At 40.6% G+C, this 25,296-nt stretch overlaps 1 protein-coding gene across 7 annotated transcripts in view; it reads right to left on the bottom strand.

Moving 5' to 3' along the window:
* Nucleotides 1–23,816, bottom strand: part of Ncoa1 (nuclear receptor coactivator 1) — a 204,918-nt gene extending 181,102 nt beyond the window's left edge. For 5 of the 7 annotated variants that reach the window (XM_051181712.1, XM_051181717.1, XM_051181715.1 and 2 more), the window contains exon 1: nucleotides 23,667–23,816. The gene's annotated coding sequence lies outside the window, so the exon portion shown is untranslated. Of the gene's footprint in view, nucleotides 1–21,154; nucleotides 21,228–23,081; nucleotides 23,252–23,666 lie in introns of those variants that run through there. The other 2 variants (XM_051181713.1, XM_051181716.1) reach the window with 2 other exon arrangements.
* Nucleotides 23,817–25,296: the final 1,480 nt, after the last annotated feature.

Here is a 25,296-nt window from a genome sequence, read left to right as displayed (position 1 = left end):
GACAGCTCAACTTACAAAAATGGGCAAAAGGTCTCAACTGAGGTTTGCTCACAAAAGATGTATGAGTGGGCAAGAGGTATCTGAAAAGCAGTTCAACTTCAATTCTCAAGTCAGAACCAGATTTACCATTCTACGGCACCAAGATAAATGCAACCAAAAAGTCAAATATGAACTTCTGATGATACAAAGACTCAGAAGCCCTATTCACTGCTGGTGGGGTGTAAAATGTTTTAGCCATTTTACAAAACACCTTTCACAGTTCTCAAAAAAAAAAAAAAAAGTTAAACATAGTGTTACCACATGATCTGTAATTCCAGTTCTTGTACAGTCAGTAAAACTAAAATCATATGCCCAAGTAAAAACTTGTACAAGCATATCACAGCAGCATTATTCATAATCAAACCGCCATGTAGCAGCTGCTTTTGCTGAGAAGCACTGTCTCCCACTGGGCCCAGAAGGAAACTAAAAGCAGATGAAAGCTGGACATCAGCCTTCATTTTGTGTTTGTCACTTTCCTTACTTTGGCTGAAGACTCAGAAATCAGTCATTGTCCTTAGCCTTTCCTTTTGGGCCACCTTAAGATTCCAGAAACAGGAAAACCTCTTAGAAGACTTAAAGTATCTACACACACACACACACACACACACACACACACACACACACACACACCGAATACAGATGAATTATCCACAAAGGCAAGGCTGTACCATGAGTTAGAAATGATCTTCTAGGAACCACTGATCTCACAAACAGGACAGCAATAGGACTTCTATGATAACATTGAAGAAGAACTGAGACATCCATCATCCAGCCCATGACCTACCTGGGACTACTTAGTTACGATTATCTCTTGACTCTTGCCCAAATTCTTCTTTTATTTTAGTCTAAAGCTCAATAGGTACCCAAAGCTAGACTTGAAGTCATTAGGCTCTTTTATCTGTGTCTCTTCCCAATGTGGCACATAGAATAAATCTTTCTCTGCTTTTCAGTTACTTGTCTTTTAATTATCATACTGAGGACAGGTGACAAGCCTAGCTTGTTGTGGCGTTTATCCTAGAAACAGGTTACAGTGATAGTCAAAAGGAAAAGCTGGAGAGATGGCTTAGTAGTTAAGAACACTGGCTATTCTCACAGAGGACCCATGTTTGACTCCTAACACCCATATGGCAGCTCACAAGCACCTGTAACTCTAGTTCCTGGGGATCCCACACCCTCTTCTGCCTCCATGGGCACCAGCCATGCACATGGTGCATAGATATACATGCAGACAAAACACTTTCAGACATAAAATAAAGTTTAAAATCTTTTAAATGGAATTTATCATTTGGTCATAAAACAAAGTACAGATAATCTGCTTTAACATGGATGAACCCTGAAAGTACAAACTGAAAAGAAACTGACAGAAAAGGTCATGCATTGCATGGTACCAATTACATAAAACATCCATACTATGGAAATCCACAGAGAAATGAGGTACATTAGTATCTGCAAAGGACTCAGAAATGGGGAACAAGGAGTGGCTGATCCTAGGCATAGAACTTTTGAGATAATGAAATAATCTAGTATTATTAGATAGTGGTGTTAACTGTATAATGTTGAGAAAATACCAAATCATAGACTTTCAAAGGGTGACTTATGGTATATGAATTATATCTCATTAAAAATAAAGAGAAGCCAAGCTTGGTGGTACATATCTTCAGTCCATACACTTAGAGGCAGATAGATTTCTATGAGGTCCAGGCCAATCAGGGCTACAAAGTCAGAACCTGTCTCAACAAACAACCAAACAAAACACAGAAAATGGGCTAGAAAGCTGACTCAGTAGTCTGGAGTACTTGCTGCTCTTGCAGAAGATGGGGATTCAATTCCCAGCACCTACATGGTGGCTCACAACCATTTGTAACTCCAGTTCCAGGTGATTCAGTGCCTTCTTCTGACCTTTGTGGGCACCAGGCATCTATATGATGCACATACATGCATGCAGGCAAGATACTCATACATATAAAATTAAGTAAATAATCTAATTTTTAATTAGAAATTAAAATAAAGAAGAAAGATCTTTTGGAAATATTACATGAAATTCTAGCTATATGACTATAGTAAATGGCATAGGCTCATATGACTTACAGAGTAAAGGAAGGAGTGAAAGAAATACGAACTAAAAACCAAAGATCCCAATTATGCCTTGGAATATTGTGATAAGCCTATTACCAAAGTGCAGCAAGAAAAAAAAAAAAAAGCACATATCCATCACTCTGCATATATGTAACTAAACATCAGGCCCTTTGCCCAGAGCCTGGCCACAGTCACAGACTTCTTCCCAGAAGTCCCATGTACTCACCAGCAACTTATTGCTCCTGTTTTATATACCTCCCTAATGCTGGGATTAAAGGCCTGTGATCCCAGGTTCTGAGATCTCTTTAGGACTATTTCTCTTTAGGAATGGATCAACCTTGTGTAGAACTAGGTGGCCGTGAACTCACAGAGATCTGTCTACCTCTTAATCCTGAGTTCTAGGACTAAAGGTATGTACCACCAACTCCTAGTTTCTGGTTGCTGTGATAAAGGTATATACCTGGCTTCTATGGCTTGTGGCTGACATTGGTTTTTTGAATCCTCAGGAAAGCTTTAATAAATCATAAATAATGTAACACCAAAACTGCTAATATCATAACAGGATAGCCAGACATTATATATGTCTTGTGCCCCTCTTCCCCAAATTAAACCTTAGCCATATTTTCACATCAAAATATCAACTTCTCAGTTACTCAGGGGCACAGCAACATGTTAAACTAAATCAAAATCCAGACTGCAGAAAACTCTATAGAGAAAACCACACAGATTCTTCAAAGGATAAAATCACAAAGGGAGGAATGGGGATAGGGATTTAAGTATTCTTAATTCTCCCACAAAAACAGGCAGTAGTGCAACCTCATGTACAGCTTTCTGAAAAAGTAAATACACTAGTGACATAACCAGACATTTAGGAATATTTAAACTTTGGAACATTCCTTTATAAATGGATAAATTGACATTTAAAAGAAAAGAAATAAAGTAACAGCATGTAACCTTCATACTCCCTATGCTGCAACCTAAGTCTTATTCTAGAAGAGTATTCCCAAAGACTGCAGATTAGCAAGTTGTTTTTCTGGGGTTTTTTGTTTGTTCGGTTGGTTGGTTGGTTGGTTGGTTGGTTGGTTGGTTGGTTGGTTGGTTGGTTTTGGTCTTTCAAGACATGGTTTCTATGTGTAGCCCTGCCTATCCTGGAACTAGCTTTGTAGACCAGGCTTTCCTTGAACTCACAGAGAGCTGCCTGCCTCTGCCTCCTGAGTTCTGGGATTAAAGGCCACCCCTGCCTGGTGATGTACAAGTTTTTAAAATGAGTCTCACCCTCAAATCTGTAAGAGATGGCTGAAGCAAAGATCAAAGGATAAAACGATAAAATACAAGAGAAGCCACAAAGGAACATGTACATAACTGAAGCTTAAGCAACTCCACACTTTCAACAGGATTGGCTATAACAGGAGCTGACCTAGAAGCAGACTATTCTTTGTGATGGGAGATGGGAATTTTAGTACCTGCTTATCAAGACATAGTTGTCTCAAGGAGAATTTAATGAAAAATTAATGTGACATTTCAATATGGGCATGCATTATAATAAAACTCACTCATTTCCATACTATCCCCCAAATATCTGAGACAGCTCACAGGGTGCATTACAATTTATGAAATTTGTGATGGTTTCAATATTAAGTGTGTACCGCAGACTTGTGTTGGAAATGACTGGTCTTCAGCTGGTGGTACTGCTTTGTGAGGTTGTGGAAACTTTGTGGGTGGATATAGATGGAGGAAGCTAGTCACTGGGGTGTGACTGTGAAAGTTACATTGGGTCCCAAGACTTTTTCCTCTCTCTTCTGCGTGCCTGCCATGAGATAAGTAACTCTCCTCTTCCACATATGCCCACTGCCACAATGACCAAACAACCATGGATGACACCTATGACATCATAAGCCAAAACAAATCTATCTTTGTTGAAATTTTTTCTGTCAGGTTATTTGGTCACATTTATACAAAGGTAACTAACAAAAAGGAAGAAATTAAATTGGGCAAAGAGAAAGAAATATTAAGATTAAACCAATGGTAAATTCACCATGTAAACCATATGTCCCAAACTCCCATACCATTGTAAGGGAAAGACTACTCATTAGCACCTGGGCTCCCTTCCAAAGAGAAAAATACCATCAGTTTTTAAGAGTTGTGATGACTATGTAATATATACGCGCTGGTCAAAGGAAAGATAGCTTTTCCTGGCACCAAGATCAGGAGTAATTTACTACAAGGCTTCTAATGTTAACAATGTTGAAAGAACAGAAGAGGGAAAGGGAATAATAATAGCTCATCTTCATTGAATACCACCCCTCCACCAAATCAGGCATGTTTGTTAAACCTTTTCCTATGAAAAAATCAAGAAATGCTGTCATTTCTAAAGCACCAACAGGTGAAGCAGCAGAGCCAGATGTTCAGGAAATCCAGCTCCAGAGCCCACCGCCTAACTCTTCTATCATACAAATAAGGTGAAAGCTTTCAGCTGAAAGTAGTATTTGTCAATCGGATATTAGCTCATTTGTGTTATCAGCCCTCCAGATCATCTGCTAATAGTTCCCTTAGTAGCAGTAGTAACAACACTAACAAGAACATTGTGATAAAGGAGATAATGCCTCAACAAGAATGCTACAGCAAGAAGTGTAGGAAATTTCATAATGCCATTTGTTTTAATGACTATCAATAAACATTGATTGCATTATACTAAAGAAAGGTTCTGTAAGAGTAATTTTACCCCCTCTAGAACAAAGTAGTTAACATGCATAGTTCTCAGATATTCTGATTTGATCCAGGTGAAAACTAATTGGCTTTTTTTTTTTTTGATTGGCTTTAATGCAATGTATTGAGTATGTTTTCAGTAATTCTCCAGAAAATGATAATTCTGATTACTAGGTATATTTAAAAAATTAAGCAACCGTACCAAAAATAGATACACACTTGCTGAGTGAAATTAACTGATAACATGGACATATATGTACATGTATATATATGAAATATATATATTTCATAGCCTATCAAGAATAATATTTTCTTATAAAAATTAAGGAATCAAGCCAGGCAGTGGTGGCACACGCCTTTATTTCCAGCACTCAAGAGGCAAACAGATCTCTGTGAGCTCGAGGCCAGCCTAGTCTACAAAGCTACACAGAGAAACCCTGTCTCAGAAAAAAAAAATTAAAGAATCAATAACATATCCAAGTAGGCAGTCAGCCCATGGCTGCTAGCCAAGAAAGTAAAGGGCAACAACAACTCATCTCTGAAAATAGTTCTGAGTAGTTACCAATTAACTAGCAGTCAGTTCATTCACAACATCCAACAACACAATGTGGTCAAAACGTACGTGTGTGTGTGTGTGTGTGTGTGTGTGTGTGTGCGCGCGCGCGCGCGCTACTAAGAATTGAACACAGTACCTTGTATATAGTAGACAAATGCTCTATCACTAGGCTATACCCTTAACCCTTGATTTATGTTTAAGACAAATTCTTACTAATTATGTAGACTGGCCTTGAACTCACTATATAGCTAAGTCTAACCTTCAACTGGCAACTCCTCTGCTTTAGCCTCCTAAATTCTGAGACTACTAGGCTTAGCTAGAATGGTCATAAAATTTTGACACAGAAAATTTTCAAAGAGTTTCCAAAAATTCAGCTCGGTGGTAAAATTAACTCAATTAAGCACCTATAGACTACTTAACTGACTTTCACAGATATCTAATCATTAAACATGTTAACTAAATATTCAGAGAAGGATATTTAATATACCTCTGAAAAGGCTAATTAGCAGTCTTCCAAAGCCATGCCTAGTTGGTGTAAGCACAGCTACAACATTAGTATATTAAAACCATGAAAGAAGCAATTAATAAAAAAAGGGCAAACAGGTCAAGAGGATAGTGAACAAATATGAATAATAGAACTTTAGTATGAGAAATCCAAAATACAATAAATATTTGATAAGATTATCAGCTTTCTCAATAGCCAAGGTACTACAAACTACAAAGTTATCATTTTCAACCAGCAGATATGTCCAACTAGAGATGACTGATAATACACAGAGCTAACAAAAGTGAGGAAAGCTGCTATTATATACTGTGAGTGGAAATATAAATTAATATAGCCTTTGAGGTGACAATTTGAATGAATATCAGGTTTTATATGTGCATATCTAATAATTCCATGGGCATGCTCTCATACATATGAAACAAATACAATATATTTACTGAAACATATTTTGCAACAGAAAAATTGTTTATCTTGGACTAGCAGCATGGCTCAGCTGGTAAAAATGATTGTTGCCAAGCCTGAGGACCTGAGATTCCAAATGGAGACTGACAAGGAGAGAATCAACTCCCACATGTTGTTCTCTGACTTCCATAAACAAGCCAGCATACATGTGTGCCCACAAACATATACACAAATTAAATTACACAAATTAAATATTTCTTAAAAGCAGGTATGCAAAACTTTATTGTAATGTTCATTAAAAGGGCACTGGTTAAATAAATGACATAATATATATTCAATTGAAAAGTTAGGTAGTCATTGAAAAGATAAAATGGCTCCTCCATATTCTAGAATACAAAAGTACTCATGAGTGTAAAAAAAAAAAAATGTCAATAATAATTTAGAAAGTATTTTCCTTTTTGTGTCAGAGTGTGTGTGTGTGTGTGTGTGTGTGTGTGTGTGTGTGTAACAGATATAATAACAGGGATCTAGAGCAGTCAAAAGTCTTTTGATTCCAAAAGCCAGAAACCCAATTCACAACACTTGCACAAGCAATTAAGCAACTTATTAGCTTGTTTAACTGAGAAATAATGGGTAGGTCTTATTTAAGGTTTAACAGGCTTCAAAGGCTCCAAGGATTCTCTGTGCTCATGCACACATGTCTGAGGAGTCTCTGGCTCAGTCAGTCTGTGTGCTGGCCACTCTAATACACAGATCTAGAATGCCCCCCCAAAGATTCATGTGTTAAAGGCTTGATACCCCCAGCTAGTGGTGCTATTGAGAGAAGATAGAAACATTAGTCAGAACTTAGTTGAAGACACAGGTCACTGGGAGGCATGGCTTTGTTTGAGGACCCTTCCCCTTTATCTGCTTTCTGGGTGCCATTCAATGTTCAGCTTTGCTCTACCATATGACCCCTGCCATGACCTTCTGTCTCACAATGGCAGAAAGAAAAGACAAGAGACTGAGGTCTAACAACATGAGCCAAACTAAATAATTTTATATATTAATCCCAGTTCCCTCTCCCTCCCATCCTCCCATGCCTCCCACATATTCCCTATCCCATCCCTCATCCACTCCCCAAGGAGGGTGAAACCCTCCATGAGGGATCATCAAAGTCTGTCAAGTCATTTGGGATAGGACCTAGGACCTCCCCCATGTCTCCAGGCTAAATAAGTATCCCTCCATGGGGAACAGGCTTCCGAAGTCCATAACTGCACTAGGGATACATCCTGGTTCCATTGTGAGAGGTACCATAGACTTCCCAGGCCTCCTAACTGAGACCCACATTGAGAGGGTCTGGGTTGGTCTTATGCTGGTTTCCCAGCTATCAGTCTGGGGTTCATGAGTTCCCCCTTGTTCCAGTCTCTGTCTCTGTGGGTTTCTCCAGCCTGATCTTGACCCCTTTGATCATCACTCCTCCCTCCCTGCAACTGGATTCCAGGAGTTCAGCTCAGTGTTTAGCTGTGGGTGTCTGCTTCTGTTTCCATCAACTACTGGATGAAGGCTCTAGGATGGCATTTAAGGTAGTCATCAATCTCATTATCGGGAAGGCCATTTAAGGTAGCCTCTCCACTATTACTTAGATTGTTAGTTGGGGTCATCGTGTAGTGTAGTGAGATATTCACCTTGTCCACATCTGTGGTAGAGGGGCCTCAGAGAGCTCTCTTGCGTGCAGCACAGGGACAGGAGAACATCCGGAGGCATCCTTGGGACCAAGAACCTGCTGGTGTTCATCTGTCTATGTTGTAAATTATTTCTCCCTAAATAAACATCTAATCGGCCTATTTGTTTCTCCTGATCCTTATAAAACATCAATAGTGTAGGTCTCTGGTTATTTCCCTAGTGCAAGATTTCTCTTTAAACCCAAAATGGCTCCCTTTATTATGGTCTCTCCTTTCTTGTCCTCCTCCATTCTTCCCACCCCCCCCTCGACTCAATCTTTCTGCTCTCCCATGTTCTCCTCTCCCCTCCTGTTCTCCCCCTCTCTTTCTCTCAACTCCCTCTTCCCTAACCCCATCCCAATTTCCTCATGCATGAATGCTTGATCCCCAGTTGGTGAAACTGTTTGACAAGAATTAGGAGAAAGTGTATCACTGAGGATGGGCTTTGAGGTTTCAATGAGGTCCATGCCATTATAGTTAGCTTTCTCTCTACCTCCAACTTTGGCTCTTAGCTGCTCCAGTGCCCAGCCTGCCTATCTGCCACTATACTCCCCCCATGATGGACTAACCCTCTTGAACTGTGAGCCCCATTAAATGTTTTCTTTTATAAGTTGTCTTGGTCATGATGTCTCTTCACAGCAATGGAACAGTAGTGACCTAGTTCTGCATAACTGGGCAGAATTTTAATGATTCCCCAATCTTCCTTATCAAACTCATCATTAGAAAAGCAAATAAAAAAGAAACACAGACTTAAATTAATTATCAATGCTGTTAAGAGGTAAGTGAAGACCTCCAGAGAGACTACAAGAAACTTTTCAGACATCAAAAAGTCTCCACTGGTATCCCAAATCCCTTTACTCCTCCTTTTCTCATCCTATAATCTTACCAATAAAGTCCTACAAGTAGGAAAGTTCTGAAGTGTTTATACCAAAGCAAATATTCACTTTCTTTAAGTTTCAAATATCCACTCTATAAGAGCAAACTAAAGCTTTTTAGTTTATATTCCACTATAGTAGAGACATTAGTAAATTTGTCCTTTAATTGACATGAAGGTTATTCAGCACTTACAAGCCCTATCTACAAATAATTTAAACAATAAAAAATTGTGTTTAGAAGCTGTAGAAAGAATTCAGAGGTAACAGCATTGGCTTCTCTTCCAGAGTACTCAGATTGCATTCCTAGCACCACATTATGGCTCACAACCATCTATAACTCCTGTTTCAGGGGATCCAATGCCGCCTTCTAGGCTCTGCAGGAACCAGGCAAGCATATGGTACACCCCCCCACACACACACACACACGAACACACACACAAAACACTCAAACACATAAAATTAAAATAAATAAGTGTTTTTTAATGCTACTTAGCCAGATATAAAGAGCTTACTGTTGCTCAATAACTCTTAAACAGAGCCTTCTCATTTTGATATTCAATAAAGAAAATTAGTTCTTCTATAGCATGGCAAAGCCATACTCTGTTCATTTATGGGTTTTGTCCTTATTTCCTAGCCCTTATGCAGTTAGCTATGACTATCCTGGTAAAGAACATGTGTCACTTTTGGGGAAGGCCACAATTACCAAAGAAGCTATTTCATGTTCCAGAAAACACATCAAACCTCCATTATCCGCTCAACAAACAAATGCTTTTTTCATGTAGCATGGAACTATGCCATAAGCACCATTCCAAATCCTATATATTCTAACTCAAATCTATTTCCTCCAGCAAGTTTACCCAAAGCATGCTGGGCTCCAAGCACCATCAGTAACAGCTTTAGAAACCTGCCTTGAGTGAGTAGAAAACTATGAAAGCACTAGAGTACAAACTGTGTAGAAATCATCTCTCCCCTGTGTAATTTACAATTGGCTTGGAAGGAAAAGATACAGGTAAAAACAGAAGAAAAGAGCCAACAATAATCATTCTCAAGCAAGTGCTAAAAATGCATGCTGAAATATATACTTCCATGTGACACTTTTGCACTATTTTGTATTATTTTTAATCTATGTAAAATTAAAAACAAAAGAGACTGCTTTATATAATCTTTTTATTTTTAAAGATTTATTTTTATTTTATGTGTATGGGTGTTTTATCTGCATCGATGTCTGTGTACCATAAGTGTGCCTGATGTATACAGTGGCCAGAAGAGACCATCAGGGCCACCAGGATTGGAGTCACATCTTAAGTTATGGGTGCTAGACATTAAATCCAGGTCACCTGGAAGAGAAACTACACTCTTAACCACTGAGCCATGCCAAGCCTGGTTATAATCTTCTTGAAGGACAAGAACTTAAAGAATAACTTTATGGTTCCACAATGGGTATTCAATGAGAAAATACCTTCTCATGTAAGGAATATGTTTTTTTTTTTTAAAAAACAAACAAACAAGCTGAAAAGTAGTACTGATTGAGATCTTAGGACCTTTTACTCCACACCTGTAAGGACAGAGGCAGAAAGGAACATGAATCTGATTGCTTGGTCCATGACAGGGGAGCTCTAATATGAAGAATATTAACTTACCAAGTTACCTCAGATTTCTTTTTCTTTGGTTTTCAAATTTTGAGCAGCAGTTCTAGCAATTGCACCCAAGGCCTAATACATGTTTAACAAGTAGTCTTCCAATGAGCTATATCCCTAGCCACTGTCACCTTTTACAAAATATTGAAACAAGGTTTTGCTTAGTTGCCCAGACTAGCCTCAAACTTAAAATCTTCCTGTCTCAGCCTCCTAAGCACCAGCATGCATTACCACATACAGACATTTCAGCATCACCCTTTATAGTCAATGTCTTACACTGTAAACATGTCCTCTATATAATATTCAGTTTTCAATTTACTAAATGTCTTGAAATCAACAAGAAGAATCCCTAGAATATATTATCTATGAGTATTCCAGAAACATACACACCTTAAATACATTAATAAGTAGCATTATGAGTTAATCAGTATTTGCTAAAATTTTTGAGTCTAAGACATCACAGAGGACAAAATATAAAATATGAAACTTTTTACTCATTTTATACCATAATATGGGTTGACAAAAAATTCACACAGACAACACACACACACTATCAAATGAGTTTGAGAAGCAAAAAAGTTCACAAAAGGAATTTGTTGCCTTTATGTTTTAAATTCACAGGAACTGAGAAATCTGGGTGATGTTTTAAAGAGTTAAGTGTGATTCCGGAGTACACATTAGAATAAGGGAGAATATTACAAAAAAGAAAGAAATGAAGGAAGGAAGGAAGGAAGGAAGAAAAGAAGGAAGGAAGGAAGGAAGGAAGGAAGGAAGGAAGAGGATATTTAGGGGACAATAAGCCAACAGTTTCATTTCATACTATTATGGAGACTAATTGAAAATAAAGCCAGAGAATAGAGTGGTACCACACACTGGAAAGCTTTAAACACTAGGCTGTGCAACAACTTTATTTTGATAGTAATGAGGACCATGGAAGGATTTTCAGCAATGAAAACACAAGTAAAAATTAGCATGATAGAGCTGGAGAGGTGGCTCAATGGGTAAAAGCACAAGCATTCATGCCAAACTCCTCAGCACCCAAGTAAACACCAGGCTGGCCAGGAACTCTGAGAAACCCTGTCTCAATTTCTAAGGAGGTGGAGGTTGACCAAGGCAAACAACAGACATCAACCTCTGGCTTCTGGCCTCTACATGCACGCCCTGCACTCACACACATGCACAGAAGCATGTGCACACACATACATGCACTCACATACAGGAATACTACACACCTGCCCCCAAATATCAAAGCAAAAAAAAAAAAAACACAAAAAAACTAAAGGAGGAGGCTTTAAGATGGCTTATCAAGTAAAAAGTACTTAATTGCCGAGTCCGATGATGTGAATTCCATTCCTGGGACCCACGTGGTAGAAAGAGAAAACCAACTCCTAGTCCTCTGACCATCACATGTAAGTACAGGCACACATGTGCCATGTGTACACATATGGCATACAACACACACAAGTAAATAATTTTTATTTAAGATTTAGCTTTATTTTATATGAATGTTTTGCCTGCATGTAAGTGTATTGTGTGCATGCTCAGTGCTTGGGGGAGGTCAGGAGAAGGCACTGATTCTCCAGAAACAGGAGCTACAGACGGTTGTGAGCTACCATGAAGGTACTGGGAACCAAACCTGGGTCCTCTGTAAGAACAGCCAACATTCTTAACTGCCCTACCATCTCTCTGGACCTAAATAAATATACTGAAAATAAAATAAAAAGAAACAATCAAAGAAGGAACTCACTATGGATTACAGGACCTTTAGTAATTAAGCCTGAATTAAAATTACAGTGGGAAAGAAGGGACCAGATAAGAAGCCCACAGAACTCAGAAAGTTTTTAGTATGGTTCCACAATGGGTATTCAATGAGAAAATACCTTCTCATGTAAGGAATATGTTTTTTTTTTTTAAAAAAACAAACAAACAAGCTGAAAAGTAGTACTGATTGAGATCTTAGGACCTTTTACTCCACACCTGTAAGGACAGAGGCAGAAAGGAACATGAATCTGATTGCTTGGTCCATGACAGGGGAGCTCTAATATGAAGAATATTAACTTACCAAGTTACCTCAGATTTCTTTTTCTTTGGTTTTCAAATTTTGAGCAGCAGTTCTAGCAATTCTGAATCCCAACCCATTCAGCAGAACTTCCTACATAAACACACACACACACACACACACACACACCCCTATGTCCTCATTCGTACTTTTGTAAAATTGGAGAAGGCTTGAGGGAGAAATTATATATAAAAGAAACCAAATAATGTAGAACCAGACAGTTGTGCAACACAGCTCAAACACCTGTAAAGGCCAAAGGCATTTGCAATCACATTTATTGCAAAATGGAAAAACTGCAAAACCAGTCATACTGCGGGCTTGAATACTGACATCAGATATATCCATTAAACTTGGCAAGAGGGTAAAACTGGACGAATGGTGTTACGGAGGTCCCTGTCCTCAACAACAAAGGAGATGATGGATCCTCTCTGGAATTTAGTGAGATCTGTAGACCCTCTCACAGAGAAATTATAAACTTGAAAAGTTTTACAGATAAAGTGTTTACAGACTAAAGCCAATCTGCCCATGAACTTCAAGTTAAGAACCTTTGCTATGGAATAGTAGTAACTATTTTTATTATATAGCCCATGGCTTTAAAGTTTTTTAGTAGAAATCACACGTCTATTTATAATATATACACACTGCATACCAAACTGATAAATTATGTGCTTTATAAAACATATACAAAATATAAATTTAAGAATCTTCAATTACAACAAACTAGCAATTTTAAATAATTACTTTACTCACTGATTCATAAAAGCTATGTGCCCATTTCTAATAAATACTATAATCCATTCCACTACTTTTTTGACAGTTCTACAACTAAACATGTTTGTTTTTTTGTTTTTAATCTTGCATTCATACTTTCTTTAATACTACAGCTTGAGGCTCTATCCCTAAATATCCCTAAATTCTTATAATAAACAACTATTTTTCTTGGTTTTAATGGTTAGCACAGCTGAAAAACATACTTTGCAAAGATGAACAAAACCCAAAGAAGAACTCCATTACTGGTTGCACTGAATAAAACATGATATTCAATTGCAATTCCACTCACCATTTATGCAAAGGCTTTTTGCTAAAAATCAGCTACTGAATTTCCATATTTCCTGATGGCAATCAGTTGTTCTTACAAGCTAATCAGATGAAATTACCTTTTTATATTTTCAGCAGATGGGCCCAAAACCACTAAAATGTCTCTTTTACAAGGTTTTGTACAGGTTAGGAAACTTCGTTCATGAATTCAAGTGTTCATGTAAAAAAAAGTTCTTCAAATTAACACTCATCATTACCAGCAATTAAATCCAATAGGACGGAAATGCTTCTAAACACCATTTTCAATATCCTCTCTCTACAGCACTGAACTGTTTTCTTCCAAAAGGTAATTAGTTTTTTGAGTCACTGTTAAGAAGTGCCATTATTGAAAATGAGCAGATTAAGTGTCCTTATTTGATGGACTGCATACCACATACAATCATGTATCACAGAAAATGTCAGCAAATCATATTTGTCTTTTTGTGGACGAAATCGTCATCAAGTTAGACCTTCTTAAATCTCTGCCTTGAGATAACCAGTCAATCTCTATGAACTACAGAGCTGCATGGTGACTCTCTACTGCAGTACAAGGTGGTGTCAGTAGTCTAAGATTCTCTTTACTCAAGCCTCCCTAAACTGCACAATATCACAGAAGACTGAAATTGAAAGACCTTGCTCACAGACCTCTATATTTCTTGCATCTCCCAAACAGAATGTTGTAAATATGACTTTAGAGACACTGTCCTACATCAGTGTCTTGTGCTAAAACCCTTTATCAGTGCCTTCCAACCAATTACCCTTGTATAATTGCCTTTAAAGGTACTCCAACTATATTGTAACCATACTTAAAACACTGCCAATTTGGCAAAAGACACAGATCACAGCACATTCTGTGAGCACAGCTGCCTTCAACACCGTTATCTCAATGTACACCTAGCTAAGGCATTAATTGAATATATAGAGCTGTAACAAGGTCCAAGACTCTTTTATTTCAAAGTACATGCATTTATTTATGTATGTATATATATGTGTGTGTCCATGTCACAGCATCAAGTGGAGGTCAGAAGATGATGTGTGGAAGTTGGTTCTCTTCTCCAGTTGTCGGGTTTGAGAACAAGCACATTTACTTACTGAGCCATCTCAATGATCAAGGTCCTAAAACTTAATGATATTCTTAAGTCCTTTTTGGAACACAGTAGAGCACAAAAAAAAAAAAAAAATCATTAATTATCGAGAGCTGGGAGTTTCCCACTTGTATAACCAATATTACTTATACAATCAGATGTATTTACGCAAGGAGAGGAAATTTTTGCATTAAAAAACAATGCTACCACATCAGTTTAAAAATGAGGGCTGGAGAAGTGGCTCAGCCATTAAAGGCTAGGCTCACAACCAAAAATGTAAAAATGTCAAATGAAGCTAGGTCAAGGTTGCACACACCTTTAATCCTAGCACTCAGGAGGCAGAGACATCAGAATCTCTTAAGTTCAAGCCAGCTTAGTCCACAAAATAAGTTCCAGGCCAGCCAGGGTTACCCAGTGAGATCCTGTGTGCACGTGTGGTAAACTAAGGACTGGAGAGACTTCAGATCATTGGTTAAAAACACTGAGGTCTCTGTGATGAAGAAACCCACAGAAACAACTGAACCAAGCTAGTGAGAGCTAATTGACCTCAGATTGACTTACACAGGACCTAAACAGAACCCTTGAATGCAGGTGACAGTGGATGAATTGGGCAGTTTATGAGGTCCCTGGCAGTGGGTCCAGGATCTATCCCTAGTGCATGAACTAGCTTTTGGAGCCCATTTCCTATGGAGAGATACCTTGTTCAGTACAGACACAGGGGGAAGGGATTTGGTCAGGCCTCATGGTGGTGATGAGACAGACTTCACTGACTTCTGCACAGGAGGCCATACCCTCTTTGAACAGCAGATGGGGTGTGGGTAAGGAGAAGGTGGGGGGAGCAGGATGAGGGGAGGAAAGGCTGAGATTGATAATGTAAAATTAAACAATAATAAAAGAAAAAGAACACTGAGGTCTCTTCCAGAAGGATCCTGGTTCAATTCCCAGCATCTACATGACAGGTTAAAAACTATCTGTAACTCCAGTTCCAACCCACTTCTGGCCTCTGAGTGCACCATACATATACGTGGTGGGTGACTGCACACAGACATACATGCAGGCAAAACACCCACACACAAACAAATAAAAGAATAATTTTTTAAATGTCAAATGATAGTGTACTGTCTGAAAGACTAGCTGCTGCTTTAAAAGATAAACAGTATAAGGTGGCAAAAAAAAAAAGATTTTATACTAACTTCTATTAAAAAAAAATACATGATCTGTTTTTTAAATGTGTGTGTGTGTGTGTGTGTGTGTGTGTGTGTGTGTGTGTGTGTGTGTGTGTGAGAATAGGTTCCCAATGTGGTAAGCCTTACACATGGAATTACTTCAAAAACTTTGAAAATATAAAACTTGGGGTATAAAAACCTGCCAAGAAAAGATCCATATAAATTTGGAAAATTGACATTTCTCATTCTCATCCAGATTTTACATACTTACTACATACTGTTCACACGATCCCCTTCCATTAGAAGCTGTTCAGCATCACATGATTTGAATGTCTACTTCGTGCTCCCACTTAGGTTGACACTCTTCTTTTCTTCACACAGTCCCCTCATCATGTCCAAAGAAACCCAAGCTTTCCTGCCCTTGCTTCTCTCCCATTAAATCTTTCTGAGTACACCGCTCTCCTCATCCCACCCTTGCAGAAATCACACCAAGGCTCCAGTGCCCATTCACCAGCAAGCCCACCATGAGACCTGCCTTGACTCTCTCACATGAGTGAGCTGCTCTCTCTCCCTGGACCCTCAAGCACACTGCCGTCCTAGCATGCTTCTCATAGCACTCGTCACATTTAATTACTATTGCAGGTATTCTGTGGTCTTATCACTTCTCATAGGTCACAATCGCCTTAGAATAGAATGTCTATGTTATTGCTTCACTTCTTTATCTTTTAACAGCACAGCACCTTGAACAATGTACTCATGTAACCATAGCTTCAGTGGATAGCCAAGTAGCTACTTATAATCAATTTCAGACTTCCTGTACCATCTAAAGTAGAGAAGGAGGTATAACTGGAAATTTGTAGAACAAATAACTTTTCCCTGATTTCCTCCAATCAAACTTGCCAAAGTAAAGCCAGTATTATACATTACAAAAACCAAGGGCATTTTACCCTTCAACTATCTGATCAAATATGGTGTGATACATTTAAATATATATATATAAAAACAATGAACTCTATGATTGATAATAGAAATATATAACTATTTCAACCATATAGACAAACCAAAATTTTAAGATATAATAATTAACACAGTCAGAGTAAAAGTGAATGTTCAAACCACATTGCAAACACAGAGAATGATCAAACAATTTGTTCCAAATGAAAGAAAATACCTTAAGCTTTATTTAAACATTATCAAAACTTAAGAGGCAGAATTTTATTGCTAAGACTCCAAAACCAGCCCATTCAAAGATAAGCTCCCCTGGACAGAAGCACAAAAGAATCAACATTACTAAAGTACAAAGGTGAGACCAGAAAGCACAAGAATCTTAAAGTGACACTTTCATTAAGTGCCTGGTGTATACATGGTCACCAGAAAGAAAGTTGCAGGAGTGTCTGCAGCATCTGTACAGAACCCAAAGAGGGTTATAATGTAGCCAAGTGTGGCAAATATTCTTGGATAGATGCCAGTTTAAAGGTATGTCTGTGACTTCAGTTGGCTGTCCTTAGGCTCAAATGCCATTCTTAGCACCTACAAGCTGTGTGATCTTAACCAGCCACTTAACTTCCCTGAACCTTATTTCCTCATTTATAAAATGTAGTTTGGAGAGTTAACATAATACCTGGCTCAGAGACTATATTCAATGAGGGCAATGCAAGAAAAGCAGGTATTTCTCTCAAAAAAAAATTTTTTTTTTTGAGGAGAAATGGTCTTAATTACTTCCCAGTTAAAATGAATTTGACTCTCAATATTTGTGAGAGACTGATTCCAGACACCTGTGAAGTCTATAGGTGTTCAAGTGCCATACATAAAATGGTGAATTCTTTAAAGTGCTTCTAGATTATTTATAGAGTCTATGCAGTATCAAGGCTTTTAGATTTCATCACACTGTATTATTTAGTGAAAGATGACAAGAAAAAACTCCACACAGTCAATACAGAAACAATTTTTTTTAATATTTACCCTCTTCACCCCCACCAATAATGAGGACTGGACATAGGCCCCATGTAAGCTAGGCAAACACTCAGCCACTAAGCTACATCACCACCCCTTTTGGGTATTCCTATAAATGGCTGGTTGGTCTAAGAATAACAGTGGGCAAACTATAGTTACTCCTTCCTTAGCTCATAGATTACTTCAAAGTTTACTAGAATTCCTAAAGTTTTAAATCTCAGTAACCAAAAACTTTGGTGTGGACTTAGTCATCTCCTCTATAATATTAAGGAGGTTATTCTAAATAACCCTCAGAGCTATTCTACTCTTAATACTGTGATTCATTCAATCTCAAGGATTTTTCCAGAGCAATTAGGGAGGTAGTGAGGGGGTAGAGAGAGGCAGGGAAAGAAAGAAAGAAAGAAAGAAAGAAAGAAAGAAAGGAAGGAAGGAAGGAAGGAAGGAAGGAAGGAAGGAAGAAAGAAGGGAGGGAGGGAGGGAGGGAGGGACGTGGATTATATAGAACAGTCACTGATGTTAAGGGAGTGCAAATCAACTGGGGAGTAGTGGTTCTGAAGATCAAGAGAACACAGAAGAAAAGAAAACAGAACTTAAGTAAAGAAAATGAATCATGTAAGCTAAGAAGCAAGATGTCTCTAGTGACTATTTGACTATTTTTAGTGACAGGGTCTTACTATAACCCTGGACCAGATTCTGGGAGATTCAATACTTTCTTCACTTATGTAGCATTTTACAGGCTACAGAGCATTTCTGCATGTTATCTACATCGAAGTTGCTGGAATGGGAAGTAAGAGACTCCATTTAAATGTCTCAGGGTTTGATGAATTTGTAGAATATTCACTAAAAACATCAATGACATTTAGAAAGATATTCTTTCAGTAGTTATGTGTAGAATAAATTAGAGAGGCAAATGCATGCAGGCAAATAGCTCTAAATCTACAAATTAGTGGCACAAAAGGGCAAAGTGGAATCTGACCAATAACTCACCAACGGCAAAGAAATTCAGACTGTCACAGTGACTCCTATTACTCCCCATTCAAGTGACCAGGGACCAGGTTAATCAACAAGGGAAAACAAAAAAAAAAAAAAAAACAAACCAGGAGACTAGCCCAAAAAGTAAGAAGAATCAGAGCCCTGGTGATGGGTTAGGAGTAGACTATCATTTGCTAAATAATGTCAATGTTTTACTACATGCCAGATCATAGTTAAACAATGTTACTTACCTTAATTTTTAAAAGCACAATGATATGAGTAAGTACATTATTCCAATTGTAAATATGAAAACCTAAGGTTTATTTAAATACCTGAGGTTACACGAACTAGGAATCTGGAAGAGCCATGACCCAACCCTGCCTCTGACTAAAGTCAAAGTTCTACTTCTAAAACAACTTTTAAAATTGCCTCAAAGTTACAAACCAATTGGTAAAAAACTATAAACAAAAAGGACAAAAATAAAGCAGCCAGGTCAGCCGTAAGATGGTTTGGTGGGTAAAAGGTGCTTGCTGAAAAGCCTGGTGATCTGAGTCCCATCTCCAAAACTCACATTGTAAGAGAAAATCAACTCCCCAAAGTTGTCCTCTGATTTAGGCACATGTGTTACAGCAAGAGTGTGACCACACACATACATGTGCAAATAAATAAACAAATGTTGTCTAAAGCATCACTGTGGGAACATCAGATAATCTACTGTTAGGATTCTGACTGGACTGGTGGTATTACACCGCTACCCTTGCACCTGTTTTATCAGTTTGATCTCTGTTCCTAGCAGGGCCACTCAGTAACATCAATCCCCCTCCCATCCTCACTGAAATATGTTATGGGAGGGCAGAAAAAAAATCTATCTAAGATGAGCATGACTAGACTGATTAACTTCAAGTCTTCTTCCCAAACACTAAAGAATGACTGCATCTATTTTGGTATTAGCTACTTGTCATTAAATATGATGACTACACTAACAAAGCCTGTCACTTCAAAGAATCTCAGAAGTACTGTTCTGTGAGCTGAGCACACTGATACATGTCAGATATGAGGAGGCTGAAGCAGGAGGACTCAACTCAGCACAAATGCCTCAATGTCAAAAATGAGAAAGAATTTGGGGCTCAACTGGGTGGGGAATACTTGCCTGGCATTCAGAAAGTCCTGGATTCACCACTCCTTATCACAAGATAAATAAGAAAGGAAATAAAAACATTCTGCTATGTGTGAGTTCAGGGAGGAAATGGAGATACCACCTCCTTTAGTTGCACAAGTGGAACAAGACTTACATAATTGATGTCAGTGTTTTATAATGACTTCCTATATTAAGCTGTATGTCCAGAAAAAATATAATCATTTCTATGTTCTATAGTAACTCAAATACCACACACTCACAAACCATTCCCAAAACTATACTAGGCTATAGGAAAAAAAAGTTGCATATCCTTAAATTAAGTAACTAAGAATAGTACCCAGCTGACACCAGGCCATTTTATGACCTAACACCATATAATAAGAAGTAAGCACACAGTCTAACTCAAATATAAAGAGAAAGTTTAAAATGCTTAAACATCATTTCCAAGGGCAAGAAAAAAAAGTCAGAGACTACAAGACCTGTCCTCAATGGCCAGTGACAAAAGGGTGAATTGAATGACTGGTTAGCATGACAGACACAATAAAGAAATCTATTTCTATGGTCTAATTTATAGGAATGAGGAGAGTTATAAAAGTGGAGACAATTCTGTACAGTTCTGTAACCCAGACCAGATAGAGGGCTATGTAGTCCTACTCCTGAAACTTAAACATTTTATCTAATTGCACACCCATCTTAGCAGCTAGTATTTGCAGGTAATGTGGAAAAACACCCACCACAATGATTGTGGACCTCTGCCAGAAAAATAATAGCTGGCCCCCTGAGAATTACTGTGACTATCAATGCCAAGACACTAATAAGCATCCTGGGGATGTCCTATATGCATAACTTAGAAATCCTGCCCAGTCTTATGTGCCCAGGCTGACCTCCCATACTCCCATACCTAAAACAAAACCCAAGACAGGCCATAGCATAAGGCCAACCAACTCTGTAAAATGTTCAACAAAATATCCAACAACTTGAACTCCGTAAAAAAACTGGAGCAAACTGAAACAAGAAACAGAGACAGTGCTGCCCGAGAGAAGATGTGTGAAACTGATGACAACTGAACAGCAAAATGTCCTTGAGAAACTATTAGAAGTACAACCCTGTACATAGTCTGATTGGAACAAAAAGATTTTCCAGGGATGTCCAATACCTTCTCCCACTCTACCTTTCAGCACCTCTCCACCACCCTCATCACTTACTCAACATTTAGTCCTGGTGAAGATGGCTCACTGGGTTAGCAGGATCAAGAGGACATGCAGAGAACATTCCATCCTGGGAACAACATATTTAAGTTATTCAGACATGTTTACCACCCTTCATTATAGAGTTAGAAGCATAAAATTTTGCCAACATTTTCACAGTATACAACAGTCAGCACCATAGCAACCTAATCCTCTGCCCACTGAAAGATCAACACATACACAGAAAACGGGAAATTCAGCAAAAATACAGAGTGGGCATGAACTCCTTTAGCAGTCAAATAAATGTCTTCAGTAGTAACAGTATCTTTACATCACACTCACTTCATGTTGCCCTTACAGCTTCCTGGCATAAGCAAGTTCTTAGGATTATACAAACTGCTGCTTCTGTTTCCAGCCCAGATTTCTAGAAATGAAATTCTGGAACTGGGGGAGAAATAGAAACAAATGTTGGCAGAAAGGACAAGAAAAAAAATGCATTGTCCATATAATCCCAATTTAAGTGAGCCCTCATCATTAGTTCCATGAAGCTTTTTTATTTTCTTTCTTTCAATAAAACCACTTTCCCAAAATTGTAGATCTGAAAGCATTCCCTTGGCTTAAACCACACACAAAAGAGCAACTTTATCAACACAACCCTATAAATTTTCTCAGAAATAAGGAAGAGATTAACTGTAAATTATGTAAAATTCAAGCTTTGCATCTATAAACCAAAGTTCAGTGTGAATTAAATACGTGTAATAGATTAACATAAAGCGTCTGGGAAAAAAAAACCAAACCAAATACTGACTCTTACAAGTGGGCCTTTATTTTCTCTCCAAGCTCCCAAAATCTGTATAAGAACTGGAGAGAAGACATTGCAGAGTTTAGGTCACAGAACCAACTTGGACCTTTCCACAAAGTACAGGAGATCAAATAGAAACACTTCCATTTTACCTACCTTGTGACAAATTACTCGAGGAATACCTATTTATGAAACTGAATCAAATCCCACGGCTACCTTTAACCCAAAACTATCTCTAGCTCGAGAGTCAAAGACCCAAGCAAATACGCAAATACTTTTTTTTTTCACCTTATTCCCAAAATGAAGAAACCCGACCCCTTCCTACAGTAACATAGAGGTCCCTTTGGCCAACTTTTTTTTTTTTTTTTTTTTTTTTTTTTTTTCAAGACTAACCTCCAACCAATTCCAGAAGGGGAAGCAAACCTCAAAGAAATTTAACCCTTGGTATCCACTCCCAGGCATCTACAACATCCAGGTCTCACTGCAGTCCTGTCTTGCACAGAAACAAGATTTCTTCATGGCTGAAGTGAAAGTCTCAAATCATCAGAGATTCCTCTTGTCAATCACACAGGGTGCTGGGACTTCGATTCACCCACTAACTCCTTACTGGCCAACATCATACTTCACATTAAAAACTTAATGTTTCAAAAGACAAAAAGGAGGAGGAAAAAAAGTCACCTTTTCCACAAGGACACCTGCCTCGCCTCTAGAGTGCCTCTATAAAGAACGACAATAGCTGAGCCAGAGAGGTTAATAGGTACTGCCCAGCTTAAAAGTTTTCCTTGCTATCAAACTCTTCAGTCAATCCCAGTCTCCCTCTAACATCGTCAGACAAGAGGGTGTCCGACCCATGGGAGTGACTGCAAAAAAAAAAAAAATGCATATACAAATAATTTAAAATAAAAAAGGGGGGGCCACCGCAGAGGAGTGGTTAAGTACTGAGGACCCTGGTGTCCAGTTTCTCTGAGTCTCTTCCAAGCGACTATGGAGAGCTCAAGTTCCATCACTGACCACGAACCAGATCTACCTCCAATTCTTTGATCAACGTGGGTTGCTTCCTTTTTTAGGTCCTTTCGGCAGAACCCTGCAAGGGACCAAATCCCAGCCACAAGAGGAAAATCTCCTTTATCCGCCCATTCCTACCTCCGAAGACCTAGTCCCAGGGGGAGAAAGGCAAGTGCAACCGGGCTAGGCAAAGGGGCCGTCGAAAGCTGAACGAACGGAAAGGCATGCCTAGGGCGCCCCCATTTCGCTGTCCGGGCGAACAAGACTCAGACAGGCTGACGGGCTGGCCAAGGTCACCGTGCTTGCTCGTCGGGGCCGAGGGGCGCCCGCGCCTACTTCCGGCTCCCCCTTTCGGCGGTGGCTCGGGGCGCCCGCTCCCCACCCGGCCCGCGGCCGCGCGCCCTCCGCGGATGCTCGCACTCCGCTAACTAGGGCAACTGGAGTGCGCCGCAGGGACGGCGCTCTGCAGCGCGTCGCTCGCCCGGGAGCAGCCCCCAGCTGGTGCCGTGACAGCTGCGACCTCCGCCCCCTGCAGCCGCGCCAGGCCAGCAGGGGAACTCGCGGAAAGTGGCAGCGGGAGATGGGTCCCAGAGAAAGGAGAGCCCCGGCGGAGGGCGCCAGCTGCTCCCCGCCCCCTAGGGCCGCCGCGGCCGCGCGGCTCGTGACAGCTGCACCCACCGCGAGGCTCCCGCCGCCGCCGCCGCCGCCGCCGCTGCCACTCACCTGCCTCCGCCGCCGTCGCCGCCTCAGGGCCGCGCTCGCTGGCGCCGCGCTCGCACGCTCGCGACTGTGGCGGCGCCGCCGTGGACTCCGCCGCTCCTCCTGCCGGGCGCCCGTCCCCGGGGCCCAGGCGGCCCGCCCGCCGCCGCAGCGGCTCTCCGTCCCCCTCCTCCGGAGCAGGAGTCCCCCCTACTTGGGTGGGGGATGCAGAACCACCCCGACGAGGGCTGTGCCTGAGGAAGCAGCAGCGAACTGCAGCCTAGGCGCTTGAGGCCGTGCTCCAACCGACGGACGACGGGACGAGGTGAATCGCGTCAGTCTCCCGCTCGCCCGGCCTGAAGAACAGGCATTTCAGCCGCTCTCCGCGGCCGCCATGTTCTCCTCCTCCACGGCCGCCGCCGCCGCCGCCGCCCCCCGCTCCCGGCCCCGCCCCCCGGCCCCGCCCGCAGCGCCCCGCCCCACCCACTCGGGCCCCGCCCTCGCCCCCGCCCCCTCTGCGAGCCTGGCCCAGAGCCCCGCTGCCCTCCAGCTCCGACGGCGCGCCCGGGGCAGCGCGACCCCGCTGGCCTCGCTCGGCGTAGAGCCGCCCCGCGCCCTCTGCCGGCCGCAGGCGCACCGGGGCCGGAGTCCTAAGGAACCTAAGTGTGAGGAAGGAGGCCCGAACTCTTCCCGCACAGACCCTCCCCTCGGGGCGGTCCTTTGCCCGCTGCCAGGAAGCCTCGAACCCCAGGGTGCCCCCAGGCGGGCTGCGGGACCTGCAGCCTCCCGCGGCTATTTATCATTTTGGGAAGGTTAGGAGCGACCTGAGGCCCTGTGGATCCGGGAGGAATCCAACCTGGGCCTGTCTCCACTCGTGGGTTGTATTACTTTGAAAGAGAGCTATCCCTCGGGCCTCGTTGGTTTTTTTTGTTTTGGTTTGTTTTTTGTTTGTTTGTTTTTTTTTTTTTCTGTAAAATAGAGAGGTGATTTGCCTGGGTGATTTCACAGACTATTAAACGAGGGAAAAGGAAGATCATCTGTCCTCCCCCACTCCCCTTTCAGATGAAAAGATCTGACTGACAGTGTCTGGCTCTGCAATCCCATGAATTGACTAAAATGTCTGTCATTTCACAGATCTTTCCCCTCGAGGGGGCCCTTGTCTTTCTTCTTTTCTACCTCCCTTTCTTATTCTGTAATGGAAGTACTGCTTTCAAAAGTAATGTTCCTGTTACCAGAGGAATCAAGCAGCCACAGAACAGCTCCTTGAGCCTTGATTGCTATCTGGAAAGCCAACCTCACCCCAAGACTGGCTGTGTAGCGCTTCTCTCTTCCTGGCCGTGGAAGTGCCTTATGAAAGGTGTGCTAATCTCCCCTTTCCTGAGTTCTTGTCCTCATTTAGCTGTCTTTACCTACTAAGCTGCTGTCTTCTGCTGTTCCTCATCCTACATTTAACACCCCAAAGCAGTCTGTGTAAATCCTTTAGTCCTCCAAGCCTCTTCTGACTCAAACCTGACAGCATTTAAACACACCTACCTCCCTGGCACCTCTCTGAGACAGCCTGTGACTTCTTACATAAAGCAGGTATCACCATCCAACTACTGTTCAGTGACATATGCTGCCTTCATCTTCCTGTGCTGGTCATACTCATAAAGCA

This window comes from Phodopus roborovskii, unplaced genomic scaffold (assembly GCF_943737965.1).
Source record: "Phodopus roborovskii unplaced genomic scaffold, PHOROB, whole genome shotgun sequence".
Classification (NCBI taxonomy): Eukaryota; Metazoa; Chordata; class Mammalia; order Rodentia; family Cricetidae; genus Phodopus; species Phodopus roborovskii.
Note: the sequence above shows the minus strand (reverse complement) of the source record. Positions and strands in the feature narration are given on the sequence as shown.